A 17401-nucleotide genomic window follows, 5' to 3' on the forward strand; every position below is an offset into this window, starting at 1 on the left:
TAGATGCGGCGATGCACGCCGTCGCCCCAGAGACGCCCCCACATCCTCCACCGCTCATAGCCTCCATCACCGAGAGCGTAGGAAGATCAATGTTGCAGACTGACTTCAGCCCACGGAAGCTTACCGTAAAAAATGCGTGGAGCTTGTACCGCAACGGATACCCCAGTCTCCCGGCAAGAGGCTTTCGATCTAGGGGCCGGTAGCTCGGTTCGTATGTGAGGCGCAACTGGAGAGGCTAAGGGCATCTCCAGTGGGCCAACCCAAACGGTGATCCATTCGATCTGTTTTTGTTCGTTTGGGTCGGCTCACGGGCAGGTTGGTAGTGGCTGTCCAGCCTACCAGGACAATGCGCGTAGCGGCACGACCCATTCGGTCCCTTGGCAATTTTCTAGACCTGAACAGTTAGCCATTTCATTTCAATTTGCGACACAAAAACATAGCAATTGACAAGCAAATAATGTGGCAAACATATGCCATTGCCCTTCAGGCAGCACCACTATTGGCAGGTTTCTCCCAAATATGCAAAATGAGGCAATATCTTACAATTTGTCCAAAAAGTGGCAAGTTTCACCCGAAAAGTGGATACTTTCACCCAAATAAAATTCATATATGCCAATGCCCTTCAAGCATCGCGAGCAAGGATCATCTTTTGCTTGTTCTTAATCCAAGCCCTTTGCACGAGATAGGAGATGGTGAAAGATCGAGATGTCGCCTAGAGGGGGGTGAATAGGATATTAAAAACTCTTACAGATTTGTCTTGTAAGAATGCGGAATTAAACTAACGTTTGGATTACAAACACAAACCCTAAATATGCTAAGCTCAACTAAGTGTAACAATAACAGCTAGAGCTAGGCAAGATAGGCACAAGATATATGTAGCACAAGTGATAGCAAGATATATGTACTTCAAGCACGATGGCTATCACAAGGAAAGAGAGCTCTGGTATAGAAATAACCGAGGCACGCGGAGACGAGGATGTATTCCCGTGTTCCCTTCCTTTGCAAGAAGGTACGTCATGTTTGGAGGAGTGGAGGTCCCACGAAGGATTCCCCAGCGCCACGAAGGCTCACCCTATTCTCCGAGCCACACCCACGAAGGATAATGGCCCTTTCCTTATGGTTAGCTTTTTCCTCCACTCCGGAGATGGCAAGCTACACAACCACTTCACAAGCTCCACGAAGGAGAAGCCCGGGCCCCTTCACAATCTTCCACGAAGAGATCACCGGGACACCAACCAAGACAACTAGGAGGTCTCCCTCCAAGAGTAACAAGCTCACGGTCTCTCACTCGAACTAATCATGGTGGAGAGCTTAACACTATGCAATGATGCAAAGCAAGAACACTAGAGGTGTTTGACAAGGTATTAACTTGTCAATGCCTACGAATAGTAGACTAGGGTTTCGTGTTATGTAGAGGGCAAGTAGATCTCGAAGGTTATCAGCCGAAAAGTACTCGACGAAATAAAACTAGGGTTTGTTCAACAATGATTCGATGATCTCTTCGTCCCTCGACTCCCCCTTATATACAAGTTGGAGCCGAGGGATTCGTAATACACAAGTTTACAGAGTCCGGGGAGGTTTCTACCTTATCTCGTGATATTTCATACAACACTTCCTATTACAACTCTAGCTTTCCTTAATAATATCTTTGGGCTTCCGAGTCTTCTTATTCTTCGAGTAGTGGGCCTTCAGTAAACCCCGGGTACTATTTCTGGCAGGCCCATTGGGGATGCCTATGTCAGTAGCCCCCGAGATTTTGCTTGAGTCATAGAGTCAGGGAAAATCTCCCCCGTTTACTTTTACTCGACAATTTTAACTTGTCTATATTTTTTACAAGCATTTCTATACTTGTACAGGGATAATGGTAGTTGGGGCTAGTTCATCTGACGGATCAGGTACTAGTTAACTGCTCTAGTGGCAATCCGCAAAAACCTACTTCAAGATCACGTCCCTGGACATGATCTCGGTGATACTGGTGTAAACTTCGACAGGTGCCGCTTAAGCTCTTACCATTCTGTCGAGTCCCAGTCAATTTTATCGAGTCCACAGCGCGTCCGCTGGGATATTTCTTCACATCTGTTGATGTGGAAAAAAGTAGCAGAGCGCAGTCTTTGGCGATGCCACGCCGCACAGAACGGATCTGGGGTCTTACCTTCGCAGTGTTTTGCGGCATTCAGAATTCGCAGCTTTTGGCGTTCTGAGAACATATTGTCGAGTGCTTATTCGACTGTTGGAATAGCACATTTTCTCGAGTCAAATTCTGACGTAATCGTTCTCCCGATGGGAGTATATGCAGAGTTATCTTTATAACTCGAAATATGCTCCTCTTTCTCTCTCTTTTTTTTTTCTCAGAATTCTTTTTCTTTTCTCTTCTTTATAATTTTCATCGGGCACGCGAACAGCGTTCCCGATGGGAGTAGCCCCCGAGGCTACAGCCAAGGACTTGTGCTTGGTTGTAGGCTCAACATTCTAGTGCATCTTGTCGCTATATTGTCTTTCCTCTCAATATTTTCTTCTTTTTATCTCTCGGGTGCGCGAACAGCGCTCCCGATGGGAGTAGCCCCCGAGGCTATGAACAAAAGCTTGCGTTTGATCATAGGCTCCCACAATTTCTATACTGTCATACTCAATATTTATTTTTCAAAGTAGCCCCCGAGCATGTGGGCAAAAACTTGTATTTGATCAAAGGCTCCCGAAGTATTCAATAACTTACTCTGCCGCCAAACTTCCCTTACTTTTCTTGTCGAAAGTTTCTCCCTTATGCGAAGTTATGACATTGCTATTAATAGTCGTAATTTTACTGCTATGTGGGTCCAGTGCTTCCACCACGTTGACACGTTGTGCAAGTGGGGGACACACGTCCTCCGCTTTTCCTGGCGCACGTACTGTAACTTCTCGATGTTAAAATACTTTTTTACCCTTGCTTCCACGTGGTTATCATCTGCGACGCACTTTTTCTATCCAATGGTCCGTCGCTTCACCGCACTTCTATATAATATATCCTTCTTCCTCCTCGAGCACTTCTGCTCACATCGTTGCCGTATTCTCCGTCGCAGATCTACCTGGATTTCCTTAATTCTCCGAGCTTTGCATCCCCCCGTCATTGTGAATGCGTCCGCGCCGCTTGACGAGGCACAACACACCAGAATCATCCATGGCCGCCGCGGATCTGGGAGCTTCAGAGTGGGAAAGATCCAAACTTTCCGCTCAGGACATCAACCTCCTCAAGAAGCTAGGGCTCACCAAGAAGCCCGAGTCACTGCGCTTTCCCCATGAGGAGAGCTACCCAACCCCTCCAATGGGGTATCGGGTAAGTTTTATTGACCATCTCATCCGCGGACTTGCCGCCCCCATTCATCCTTTCCTTCGTGGATTGCTTTTCGTATATGGTCTACAACTGCACCACTTGACCCCCAACTCTATCCTCCATATTTCTATCTTCATCACTCTCTGCGAAGCCTTCCTTGGCGTCCAGCCTAACTGGGCGCTATGGAAGCGCATTTTCTTTTGTCGCCGCAATGGCTCTTCCAACGTCGCCTACAATATAGGTGGCGTTGTAATATCTGTTCGCCCCACTGTCAATTACTTCGACGTCAAGCTTCCTGATTCAGTTCAAGGATGGCGCAAGAAGTGGCTGTACATTCAAGAAGAAAACAACGGCTGTGCTGAGGACAACATCCCTCCTTTTGATGGTGCCGAGAGAATTCTGCGCCGCCGCTCCTGGGACGCAGAGGCTACCGAAGAAGAAAGGATTGCGACTGAGGCCCTGATGACTCGCATCCACGAGTTGCAAAATACTCGTGGCCAAGAATTATCAGGCATCCAAATCACAGCTTATTTTCTAAGGACCAGAGTGCAGCCTCTCCAAGCTCGCAAACGCCCTCTATGGAAATATTCTGGCGACACGGACTCTGATCGGTTGTCGACAGATTTGGAGGTCAAGGATTTAGAAAAAATTGTCCGAAAAATCTCGTCTCTCAGCAAAAAAGATCCTGTCCCTTCTTCTTGCCGCGTAAAGCCATTCAACGCCGCAAATCCGCTTCCCAAGGTAAACTTCTTTACTTGGTCTGCTAATGCTTTGCTGTCTTTATTTTTTCTTGTCAACTTTTTAACATCTTCCTATGCTTTTTCCCTTTAAAGAACCATCCCAACCTCATCTCGCTTCCTCCCCTTCCCGAAGGCGGAGAAGTCGAGGAAAGGACTGTCTTCACCGATGACATCCAAGACGCCCCCTCTCTCGTAAATGAACCCGTGGATTCTCAAAAATCTGCGGGTTCCTCTGAAAAAGAAGTTGCCTCCGAGGGTACTACGTCGGCACAATCTCCTCCTCATGCTGTTTCTCCAAGGAACAAAAGGAAAAGGGATAGTGTCGAAGATTCTGGCACCTCCAAAGCCGAAGAAGCTGATCCTTCACGTCAGAAGGCAGCTTATGATCCATACCTTGGATCTCTCATCAGCTCGTAAGTTGGTTTTACTTTTATCCTTGTACTCGAAGATTTTTTGTCTGTCTTTTATGCTGTCGACCTTTTTTCGTAGTGATGATGAGGAACAGCCACCAACTCTTGACGTGGCTGCTCGAACGAGCTCGTCGCGTACATTAGTTGTTTCGGAGACGCCAGCTGAGGGAGAGAAATCCTCGCCTCCTCTCCTAAATGTTGACGCTCCTACTCCACCGTCAAGCCCCCTTGTCCCTTCGCCAAAAAGGACAAGGGTAGAAACGACCGTGGAGCCCACCCTTGAATTGGGTAGCTCCTCCACTTCTCTTCTAGATGACGTAAGTTCTGAATTTTCTCATCTATGTTCCCTCTTGATTCTTTCTGCAATGTCTTTATTTTTCCCGTGCCGACATTTTTCTTTCTTTGATTTGCTTCGACAGCCTATGGTCAAAGAACTTCTTCGCATCGGTGCCCAATTTGTTGGGTACCGTGAATATGCGAACAAGACTGAAGGTAATAATTTTTATGACACCTCTCTTTTTTCCTCGACTTCCAGTTCCTGCTTTGTGTGTGCTTTTTTAACGACTCCTTGCCTATTGCGGCAGAAAAAGTTGCTGAAGCCAACAATCGTGCCAATACCCTCGCTCAGAAGCTAGAGCAGAGTGAAATGGCTCGCGAGAAAGCTGAGCTTGATGCTAGCCAAGCTAAAACAGAAGCTCAAGAAGCTATGGCAAAGGCTGCTAGTGTCGAAGAGTTGCAGAAGAAGCTTGACGTTGCTGAAACTGCTTTAAATGACCACAAGGCCTCCCAAGCTGCTCGCGAAAAAGCAATCACCAAGCGCTTACTCGCACAGAATCGGCGATTTGTCGGTAATTTCATCGTAACCTTCTATTTTTTTCGTTTTGCGTTTGGTTTTTCCTTCCTGCTATCGACCAACACATGTTTTTCTTTGATAGCTAAAACGCGCCAGGAATTTGAGCTTGAAGATCCCGATAATGATCCTCTTCTTGACGCTCTCTCTGTCCTTGAATTTCACGGGACTGAAGCTCGCGAAGGCATAGAGCATGCTAGCGCGGGTTTCTCGAAGCTTTTCCCCTACTTTTTCCCCAAGAAAGAGGAGCCGACGACTTTTCTTACTCTCGCCAAAGAGTTTGATTTATCGGAAGATCTTGGCCTGAAGATGCGCCAGGAGAATATGAAAGTTGCTGTTGAAAGCACCGTTGCTTTGGTTGCGGACAGCCAACAATCTGTTGACTGGACGAAGGTTGGCGCCACCGAACAGATAGAACAAGCAACATGGCGTTCGTTGATCAAAGCCGCCAAGCCCAACGTGAAGAAAATTCTGGCTTATCTCGGGATCAAACCAGCTCCGACTCCCAGCTCATCAAGGCCGGAGGTCTAGTCGAAAGCTTCTTCTTTCATCTTTTCTTTATTATTTTGATGCTTTGTCACGAAGTAGCTTTTTGGCGGCACCTATTTCACTAGCTCTGCCTGTAATGCCTTGTAAATATGATGAACGATCAATGAAAATCCTGTCTTTCTTGTTGATTGATATCGACTTTCTGTTAACTTTCAGTTGGTGTTTGATAACTATACTCCGTCTCCCGCTCCTCTCGACGTTTTGTCTTCTCCTTCTCACTCAAGAAAAACCCTTGCTATTATCGAACCTGTCGACGATTCCTTGTCGCAAGAATTGGATGAACTTCGGCAGCAACTTCAGCAGACAAAGAGACAAATGCTTGTGATGATGGAGCAATCTCGTAAGGCATTAGGAGCTGAAAAAATTGCACTTCAACAAGCCCAAGAAGCTTTGGATGCTAAGGAGACCGCCCTTGCTGAAGTTAAAAAAGCGACCGCTCGAGAAAATCTCATGCTAGAGTTGATGAGTGAAGCCAGCGCAGATATGTCGGGTATGTTTGCCGCTATTTTAGATGTTCACGACGCCTTCTGTCCCTTCGCCGTTTCTCTTGTCTCTAAAGCTCATGCACTATTTCTTGATAGGTTCCTTTCTTGATTCTGCTGCTGAAGAAGAGAGGGTAAATACTAGGACTAACCTCCTGGTTAATCTTTCCCTTGATCATGGTTCTCTGTTCTGGGCTACCCCAGAACGGACCCGACAAATTGTCAGGTTTCAAGACCGCGCTTCCCAGATTCGCGACTTCTTGGACTTTTGCACTAGGACCTTAACTCTTGTTTACAAGACGATGTTTCCTCGCAACGAAGCACCTGATACACTTCTTAGTTTAATGGATAAATTTCGAGATGCTCCCAAAATCCATGGATTTGTTCGGGCCCAACTTTCTGCTGGCGCGAGATTTGCTATGATGATGATCAAGATCTGCCATCCTAAATTTGATATGAGCCAAATTGTTTCCAAGTGTTTGGCCAAGATGGCGAAGAAGAAAAGGGACGTCGGAAGAATTGATGATTATGTGACTCCTGTTGCCGAAGATATGATGGATGAGCTTCTTCGGATGGACTCCGAATTCTTCGTGAACGGCAGCTATGCTGAACATAGTACTCGTTCTTCAAATCGACCAAGCATAGATAATATACTAGGTCATCATTAATTTTTTCTTTGATTCTTTTCTCAGAGCTCTTGTGTGTATTGAGATTACTTTCTATATTGTACAGCGAATAAACTGTTCTTTCTTTGTTGGTACTTCGAGTATCGTGGTGTCGACTGTATTTATTGTATGCGCGAGGTTTTTAGACCAAAGCGTCAGAACTTGTATTGAGCATACTATTTTGCGGGTACTAGCCCCCATGCCTTGCTTGATTGCTATTTTGTCTTTGTTTTGTTTCGCGAGGTATTTTATACCAAGGCGACAAAAATTGTGAAGAACGTTTATTTCGCGAGGTATTTTATACCAAGGCGAGATTCTATGAAGAACGTTTATTTCGCGAGGTATTTTATACCAAGGCGAGATTCTGTCAGGAATATATTTTGCAAGTCTGAAGCGTTAGCCCCCGAGCTTGCTGAATAAGCGTATGTCTCAACTATCTTTATTATATTGCAGCACCGCGAGCCCGCCTCATTAAAAACCTTTCCCGGCCCCACTCGGTGCCCCGAAAAAGGAAAAGAGTGCGTCTGAAAACTCGCGGGCGTTTCGGTACATTGAAGCTTTTACAAGGACTGTATTTTGACTCTAGGCATAGAACCGCCTGAGCTGCGCCACGTTCCAGGGATTTGGCTCTTCCACTCCTGTTTTCTTGTCCTTTATCTTGTACGCTCCTCCTCCAATTACTTCTGTGACGATGTAAGGTCCGAGCCATGGTGACTCGAGCTTTTCATGACTTTTTTGTGTGAGCCGAAGGACTAGATCTCCCACCTGAAAGGATCTTGGCCGCAAACGTCGACTATGATAATTCTTGAGGTCCTGCTGATATTTAGTTACTCGGGAAAGGACTTCATCTCTGGCTTCGTCAAGTGCGTCGACATCATCTTCTAATGCTTTTCTTGACGCCTCTTCATCATATTCTGCGACACGTGGAGAATCGTGCCCTATCTCAATTGGTAACACCGCTTCTGCCCCATGAACCAAGAAAAACGGAGTTTCTTGTGTCGCTGTGTTTGGTGTTGTTCGTATGCTCCATAGTACACTGGGCAGCTCCTCTGGCCAGGTGTGTCGAGCTTTTTCCAATGGCCCTAGTAAACGTTTCTTGATGCCATTGCAGATTATTCCATTGGCTTTCTCGACTTGACCGTTGGTTTGCGGGTGTGCAACCGATGCAAAGTTTAGCTTGATACCCACTTCCTCGCAATAATCCTTGAACTCATTGGACGTGAAGTTACTGCCGTTGTCTGTGACGATGCTGTGAGGCACTCCAAACCGGAAAACGAGACTTTTCACAAATTTAACTGCGGATGCCCCGTCTGGTGAATTTATCGGCTTCGCTTCTATCCATTTTGTGAATTTGTCGACAGCTACCAGCATATACTCTTTTCCTCCTGGCCAAGACTTGTGTAACTTACCCACCATATCAAGGCCCCATTGAGCAAATGGCCACGACAAGGGTATTGGCATTAGTTTACGCTCTTGGAGAGTGAGGTTTTGCAGCGAACCTCTGGCACGCATCGCAGGTTCGTACTATCTCTTTCGCGTCCTCTATCGCTGTCAACCAGTAAAATCCGGCTCGAAAGACTTTTGCAGCAATAGCTCGGCTACTCGCGTGATGCCCGCAAATCCCTTCGTGTACATCTTTCAGGATCAGCCTTCCTTCTTCGGGTGTAACGCACCTTTGTAATACTCCCGAGATACTTCGTTTGTATAGTTCCCCTTTAACCACAGTAAAAGCTTTTGATCGTCGAATAACTCGCCTCGCTTCAACTGGATCTTCGGGTATCTCTTTCCTCATGATGTATGCTATGTACGTTTGCATCCATGGTACTTGTATCATCATGACCAAGTCCTGATCCTCTTTTTCCTCTTCCTGCTCTTCATTGGTAGCCCCCGTGGGTTTCTTCTCCTTCTTCCTCGGTTTTGTCGACTTCGTAGATCTTTCTGTTATTTCTTCCCAAAATACGCCTGGCGGTACTGTGAGGCATTGTGACCCGATGTTTGCAAGAACGTCGGCTTCGTCATTGCTCAATCTGCTGATATGTTTTACTTCGCATCCGTCGAACAGCTTTTCAAGCTCGTTGTAGACTTCCTTGTATGCTATCATACTATCGTTGACTGCATCGCACTGGTTCATGACTTGTTGAGCTACCAACTGCGAGTCGCCAAAGATTTTTAGTCGGGTTGCGCCGCAAGCTTTCGCCATCTTCATCCCGTGTATAAGGGCTTCGTATTCTGCCTCATTGTTCGACGCATTTGGGAACGTCATCCTCAGAACGTACTTCAGCTTGTCGCCTTCTGGTGATATTAGTATCACGCCTGCGCCTGCTCCTTCTAGTCTCTTGGATCCATCGAAGTTCATGGTCCAAGTTCTCGATAAATCTGGTGGTCCTGTATTTTGTAGTTCCATCCACTCTGCAATGAAGTCTGGCAGAATCTGTGACTTGATTGCTTTTCTTTTTTCATACGTGATGTCCCGAGGGGAAAGTTCTATTCCCCAAAGGGAGACACGGCCCGTAGCTTCTGGATTGTTGAGTATATTTGACAAAGGAGCCTCATTGACCACTATGATCGGATGTGCCGAAAAATAGTGTCGCAACTTTCGTGCGGTTGTGAATACTCCATATGCTAACTTTTGGTACTGAGGGTACCTCTGTTTTGAAGGCGATAAAACTTGTGACGAAGTATCTTGGCCTTTGTACTCCATGGAGTTTTCCTTCTTCTTCCCTCTCGACGACAAGTCTTGTGCTTACCACTTGGGGTGTGGCCGCGATATACAGCTGACGGCGGCTCTTTCTCCTTCGGCGCCACCAAGATAGGTGGTGTCGAGATTTTGCGCTTGAGGTCTTCAAAGGCTCTGTCTGCTTCTTCGTCCCACTGGAATTTGTCTCCCTGTTTTATCAAGGCGTAAAATGGTAACGCCTTTTCTCCTAGCCTGGCGACGAATCTGCTTAAAGCTGCGACTCGCCCAGTCAGTTGCTGTACTTCTTTTAACTTTGTTGGTTTCCTCATCGTTACGATGGCCTGTATTTTCTCGGGGTTTGCTTCAATCCCTCTTGCTGATACTAGGAACCCAAGAAGTTCCCCTGCAGGAACACCGAAAGAGCATTTTGTCGGGTTCAGCTTGAGGCAGAACTTGTCGAGGTTGGCGAAAGTTTCCTTCAGGTCCTCAATTAGGGTGTCGCCTTTTTTGGATGTTATTACGACATCATCAATGTATACTTGTACATTTTTCCCTATCTGCTCTGCTAGACACTTCTGCATCATCCGTTGATATGTTGCTCCCGCGTTTTTCAACCCGAAGGGCATTGTTCGATAACAGAACACGCCGTAGGGGGTGATGAACGCTGTTTTTACTTCATCATCTTCTTTCAATCTAATCTGGTTATAACCAGAATAAGCGTCCAGGAAGGAAAGACGTTCGCATCCTGCCGTGGAGTCGATGATTTGGTCGATCCTTGGGAGGGGAAAGTGATCTTTTGGACAATGTTTATTGAGACACGTGAAGTCGACGCACATGCGAAGGACCTTCGTGTGTTTCTTCGGCACCAACACTGGGTTAGCTACCCAAGTGGCCTCTGTATGTATTTCTTTGATAAAGCCTGCTTCTCTGAGTCTGTTGATTTCTGACAGCATAGCTTTGCGGTTTGGTTCCGAGAAACGCCGCAAAGGTTGTCTGATTGGTTTCGCGATTGGATCCACATGTAGGTGGTGCTCGGCAAGTTCCCTGGGTACTCCTGGCATGTCAGCTGGACACCATGCGAAGATTTTCCAGTGCTCACGGAGGAACTCGACGAGCGCGCTTTCCTATGCGAGGTCCATGTTATTCGCGATGGACGTCGTTTTCTTCGGGTCCGTTGGGTGGATTTGCACTTCCTTGGAATCCTTTGCTGTATTGAAGGTTGAGTCCTTGCTAGGCCTCCCCACATCTGGTAGTACATCGTAGTCTGTCGTAAGCTTGGACTCCATGTACTCTGCCTGCATCCCGAAGGTTTCTGATAGTCGATGGAAGTCCTTGTCGCATTTATCGGCGAGTGAAAAGCTTCCTTTGATCGTGATTGGCCCCTTAGGTCCGGGCATCCTCCACAACAGATATGTGTAGTGTGGTACTGCCATGAATCTGGCATACGCTGGGCGTCCCAACAGAGCATGGTACTGTGATGGGAAATCCACGACTTCGAACTCCAATCTTTCGATCCTGTAATTTTCTCGGGTACCAAACTGAACGTCGAGATTGATCTTCCCCAATGGGTAACTTGGCTTGTCTGGCGTGATGCCATGAAAACGTGTATCCGTTGGTTTTAGGTTTGCCAAGGATATGTTCATCTTCCTTAGTGTATCTGCATACATAAGGTTTAGGCTGCTTCCTCCGTCGATAAAGACTCGAGATACGTCGAATCCTGCAATTACTGCGGGTAGGATAAGTCTTGATTGCCCCGGCCGAGGAACTTCTGTGGGTGATCCGCTATTGTGAAACCGATGTCTGTCTGACCAATTGAGATACTCGATCGTTGGTGGAGGCATCTTCTACGCCATGAACACTGTCGCGAGATTACCTTCGAGCTCTATTGGATGGCCTTCCTTTACGAATCATCGAGACCGCTCCATGTGAGTTGGGGTCGACATATGGTGGTGGTGCTGGTGCTGCCGCAATTCTAAGCTGGTGCCTATTTTCTTCTGTAACTGCGGGAGGAGGTGGTAGGTGAATTTCGCTCCTAGGTCCTTGATGGTTTCGACTTGCTGCTTGGGCATGGGCTTGCGCGGCAAACCTCGCCATTGCTTGAAAATTTCGACAGTCCTTCTGCAAATGTCCCGACTGCCTTACTCCATTGTTGTCGGTGAAAAAGTGCATCTGGCATGGACCGTTCATCATATCCTCAGTGGTCACAAAGGGCCTTCTAGGTCCATTGTTTGGTCTATTATTTCGTGAGTCATCTCTGTTATCGCTTCGCTGTTCATTGCTCCCTTGGTAACTGTCTCTGTTGCTTCCTCCAGCGCCTGACCGGAACCCAGCTGAAATTTGACCAGGTGAATCATAACTCGAAAATCGAGAAAATCGTCGCCTGCCTTGATAGTTTCGGCTACGGTCATCCTCTGGTGACCTATGTCGCTTATTGTGCACAGCGTCCTCACCATCTGCCCACTTGTTTGCTATTTCCATCAGTGCTGATACTGTTCTTGGGTTAGTTCTTCCCAGATCCTCCACGAAATCTCCTCGCCGAACTCCTGCAACGAACGCGTCTATGGCTCTCTCGTCAGATATGTTTTCTGCCGAGTTTTTGATAATATTCCATCTTTGGATGTACTTCCTCATTGATTCATTGTGTTTTTGCCGACATGATCTCAATTCCTCGAGTGTTGCAGGTTTCTTGCAGGTGGACCGGAAATTCTTGATGAATATCTCCTCAAAGTCAGTCTAGTTGTCGATGGAACCTGCTGGAAGCTTTTTTATCCAGGATCTTGCGGCTCCACTCAAGTGCACCTGAATGCTCTGCATTGCTGTTGCCCTCGTGCCGCCTATCAGTTTCACTGTCTCGAGATAATCCACTAGCCAATCTTCGGGATCTTGCAATCCGTCGAATTTTTTGAAATTATCGGGTAGCTTAAACCCTGACGGTACCCGAGTTTTTCGGACTCTTCTGGTGAAGCATGGTAATCCGCACATATCCTCCTCAGCTAAGTCTGGAGAGTGTCGATGTTCCCTTCTCTGTTGTCGCGCCCTGTCTACCCTTGCCTGGGTTTCTGCGTCCCTTGCATCGCCTGTTCTTTCGGGAGCTGCTGCTGCAACCGCAGGTCGTGGACTATTTTGCCTTGCTGATCCTTCAGGAGGTGTTGATACAAACGCTGTTCCCATGGCTCCAACACCTGCCATGGCCATGTTGTACAGTGCTTCCCTTGGATCTCCGGGAGGTGGCCTGGATGCGAGGATATAAGCTTGTGTCGCCATGTACCCAGCTTCCGGTGTTTTAGGAATAATATTTCCTCTTGTATCTATCGACATAAAGGACATGTCGAGGTTTTGGACTAGATTTTCTCTTTCCGCTTCAGGTATATTGTGCAACCTTGATCTTGCCCTGTTCCGAGCTTCTCTGTGACTATCTCCCGAGGTTCCTGAATGTCGACTGAGGTCTGCTCTTCGCCTGCTTGACGCAGAGGCTGCTTCCTTCCTTCTGTTCAGAGCTTCTGTTTGTTTTTCTAACTCCCTTCCAGCTCGAGCAAGTCTATATTGGTATGCCTGCAGCTCTTCGACCGTGGCGGTTGTCGTCATTGGTTCTGAGCCATCCATTGCTCTCGCGGCTCTGTCCCACGCTGTTTGCGGCAACTGAATTCTCATACGTGGTGTAGGCCCGACGTATTTGTTGCCCAATCCTCGCCTTAAGTCAGAAGGATCGACGTATGGGTTTCCCAAATCATCGAAAGCTTCTGACGTTTCATCCTGGTTACGACTTGTTTCTCCGATGACGTAGACTTGGTGATAGTTGGAATTCTGCGCCTTGCTAGATTTGGTGACACCATCGTAGAGACTGGTGAAGACCTTTCCAATGGTGATAGATTTGTCGATGAAGTCGAGGCTGTCGATGCTTTCGGAATCGCTGCTTATATAAGAGTCCGCAGACGACTCGAAAGACATGTCACTGAAGATCTTGGCGAGTGTTTCGCTTGCGTTGATGCCGACGAAGCGTGGCGAAGATGTTTCCTCGTCGCCTGACTCGATCGATGACGCCGAGCTCGAAGATTCAGTATGCTCCACTGGAAACCTCGGGAAGGTCGGAACTTCGAGACGATAACTTCCTTCCTTCCCGACGCGAAAGTGGAACCTTCCGAACGTCATCTCCATGGGCTCCTCCGGATATGTATATGCATCCAAACGGGAGGGCGGGTGAGGCACAAAATCAATGAGACCAGTTTCGATCTGTTTACCTCCATCCATGATGTTGCTTGCTGCCGATGAAGTCGACGATTCTGAACGTGCCATCGAGATCAGCTCCTTGTCTCCTCTAATTCCCACAGACGGCGCCAATTGACAAGGTATTAACTTGTCAATGCCTACGAATAGTAGACTAGGGTTTCGTGTTATGTAGAGGGCAAGTAGATCTCGAAGGTTATCAGCCGAAAAGTACTCGACGAAATAAAACTAGGGTTTGTTCAACAATGATTCGATGATCTCTTCGTCCCTCGACTCCCCCTTATATACAAGTTGGAGCCGAGGGATTCGTAATACACAAGTTTACAGAGTCCGGGGAGGTTTCTACCTTATCTCGTGATATTTCATACAACACTTCCTATTACAACTCTAGCTTTCCTTAATAATATCTTTGGGCTTCCGAGTCTTCTTATTCTTCGAGTAGTGGGCCTTCAGTAAACCCCGGGTACTATTTCTGGCAGGCCCATTGGGGATGCCTATGTCAGTGTTCAAGTCCTTCACACTCAAATCCCACCCAAGTAACAAATGCTAGGATGAGATTGGAGAGGAAGAACAATGAGGAAAGTCAACAAAAGACTCCAAGATCTAGATCCAAAGGGTTTCCCTCACTTAGAGGAGAAATTGATTGGTGGGAATGTAGATCTAGATCTCCTCTCTCAAATCCTCAAGAATGGGCAAGAATCATGGGAGGAATCAAGAGGGGAAGCAAGTTCTTCAAATAGCAACAATGGAGGTGAAGAAGGGGAAGAACTAGCTCAGCTCAAGGTGGAAGAAGCCTATTTATAGCTAAAGGAGAAAAATACCCGTTGGGGGAAAAAGACAGAAAAACTGCACAGGAAACGGGCAGAAAATTCGGCCCAGCCGGCCGACCGGATCGGGCGCCGAGGCTGGCGCGCCGTCCGGTCGGGCCGGCCCACAAGCCGGACGGGGCAGCGCGCCGCGCTGAGCGGCAGAATAGGCCGGGGAGGCGGCGCCGGTCGGCCGGGCGTAGGCCGGGCAGGCCGGTTAGCTGCCGGCGCTTGGGCCGGATGGGGCTGGACGGCCCACAGTACGCCGCCCGGCTGGCATGAGTGCCCGGGCCGGTCTCGGCCGGGTGGGCCGGCGTGTGGCCGGCAGGCCGGTCGGTCGGCTGGCCGCCCCTTCCCTTTTCTTTTTCTTTTTATTCTTTTCTCTTTTTCTTTAATAACAAATGCTCCCGAATTCCGAATTGAATGAAACAAATTTTGTTTGAGAGATAAGAACAAATGCTATCCTATGGAAAGTGAAAACACAAGAATCTGTAGGAGGGTATTTTATCATGAATATAAAAGGTAGAACCTTATATCATGAATAACCGGTAAAATCACCCAACCTTGAAAATGCCATAGAAGAGTCATACGAACTCCGTTTTCGATGAACTTGGGCTTGTTGTAAAGCTAGCAACAAGCTCAAGAACCTCACACAGAGAAACACCAAGAAGCAATAGGGATATGCAAAGTATGCAAAGGATTGAGATCCCTAAGACGATGTGATCAAGTTACCCAACCGAAAGCCCATCTTAATAGTGCGGCTATCTATCCTATAATCCGGTCTCCCATCAACCACCTTGAGACCGGTAAAAGGAAAACCTATCAAGGTCATACCTTTGCCTTGTGCATCCCGCTTGATTTTGATGATAACTCTACAAGCTCTACACATGCCGGAATGCCTTACTTGATCATCGTTACTTCGTGAAGACTCACAAATGCTCCCCCATACACTATGATGGGAAGGATTCATTGATGCACATCTTCACATGTCCATTATCACCAAATGGATGGCAAGCTTCAAGCATGTGATCCACTTGAGATGCTCATCTTGAGCTTGCCCAACTCAATCTTGTATCTTCTCATACTCTATCATAATATCTTGAGGTGTATATAAAGAATTCCTCACTTGGAATCAAGCTCTCAAGATCTTGATCATCCATTGCTTATCACATAAGATAGAGCATGGCTAATATTGAGTTCCACATAAGAACTCCATCTTCATTTCTTCTTCTTGATCATATCACATATATATGTTCAAATCGATGATCTTGATGCTAATACACAAGGTGTATCTTTATCTTCATGGCATCCATACTTGAATCCAACACATGAAATACAAGTAGTACCTATGGAATACTCCTTCATATAAACTCAATGAAAACATTAGTCCATAGGGGTTGTCATTAGTTACCAAAACCACACATAGGGGCAATGTACCCTTACAGATGGTGGCCAAGTCCGTGAGCATGATCCAGTTCTCCTCGGACATGATCTTGGCTTTGGCCTTCTATATCTTGGACTTGGCATCGACATCAATGAGCTTTGCCTTGGCTTCGGCCTCGACGAGACTAGACTTCGCACGGGCCTCTTCCACCTCAAGAGATCTTAATTGAAAACCAACAAAGCTCTTAGCAGTTGCCTCTTTCTCTTTGCGTCGTCTCTCTTCCATCTCGGTGATGGCCTCTTTCTTCTTCACAATCAACTCTCTCAAGTCTCAAGGTCTCTTGGCACCAATGAGGAAGCTTCACGGTGCATGTCGATCTTGGTTGCCTTGTGGCCAATTGGCCATTTGGAACGGCCAGCACCGCATGCCTCTTAGGTTGTATCGGCGCCTAGGCTTTGCCCATCATATTCGAGGTCGATGGTACCATCCATTGACGAATTGCCATTTCCCTTCTTTATTGCGTTCTCGAGTTTCCTCCAAAGGGCGTAGCTTGTTTCCTAGTTCTTGCTATCCTTGAGCAACACCAACAATGGCCTATCTCGTGCGACGTTCATCGCCTCCTGCTTCACTTTCTTCGGCAACAACCGTCGTTGGCCTCCGCATGCCGGGCGATGATGCGGTCGTTCGCCTTGAGCCGCTCTTCTTCCAGTTTGGCGGCGGCCACGCGAGCTCTAGCGGCTCCTCTCCAGCCTGCACACTTGTTTGACTCGGCCCGACACTCCTCCGATATCAAATCCTTGGCGAGCTTCTTTGGCTTTGTCTGCTTCTTGCGGGCGGTACCCGTGATACGCTTGGCGGCGGAATCCATCATTTCCGTTGGCTTTCCCACCGGGTGAATATTTATGGTAGGGTTTCTGGAGGGAAATGTGCGCCACTGGCGGGAGAGACTATGGTCTTCTTGGGAGGACGTGCGACCCGATGCATTGGCAGCCCAAATTTGAAGAATGGATAGGTCGGTCTACGCGAATCGATCCGTTTGGATCGCGCCAACATGTACAACCTGTCCGCAAGTCCACGCGTACCGTTTCAGACGATCGAGAACAGAACGGATCGGTCCCGCTGGAGATGTGCGAAGCTCAACGAGTTGACAATCACAGGCATGTTATAATTCTGGCACACGGTTCGAGCCAATTCATCCACTCCTTGTACTGTACACCACACTGCATAAATCCCTGCGGCATTTGGAAGTCAGCTTAGGTACAGTGTCTCCAGCATGCGTGCGTGGGCAACCTGCACCTTGGTACGTG

Source organism: Lolium perenne, chromosome 4 (genome assembly GCF_019359855.2).
Source record: "Lolium perenne isolate Kyuss_39 chromosome 4, Kyuss_2.0, whole genome shotgun sequence".
NCBI lineage: Eukaryota > Viridiplantae > Streptophyta > Magnoliopsida > Poales > Poaceae > Lolium > Lolium perenne.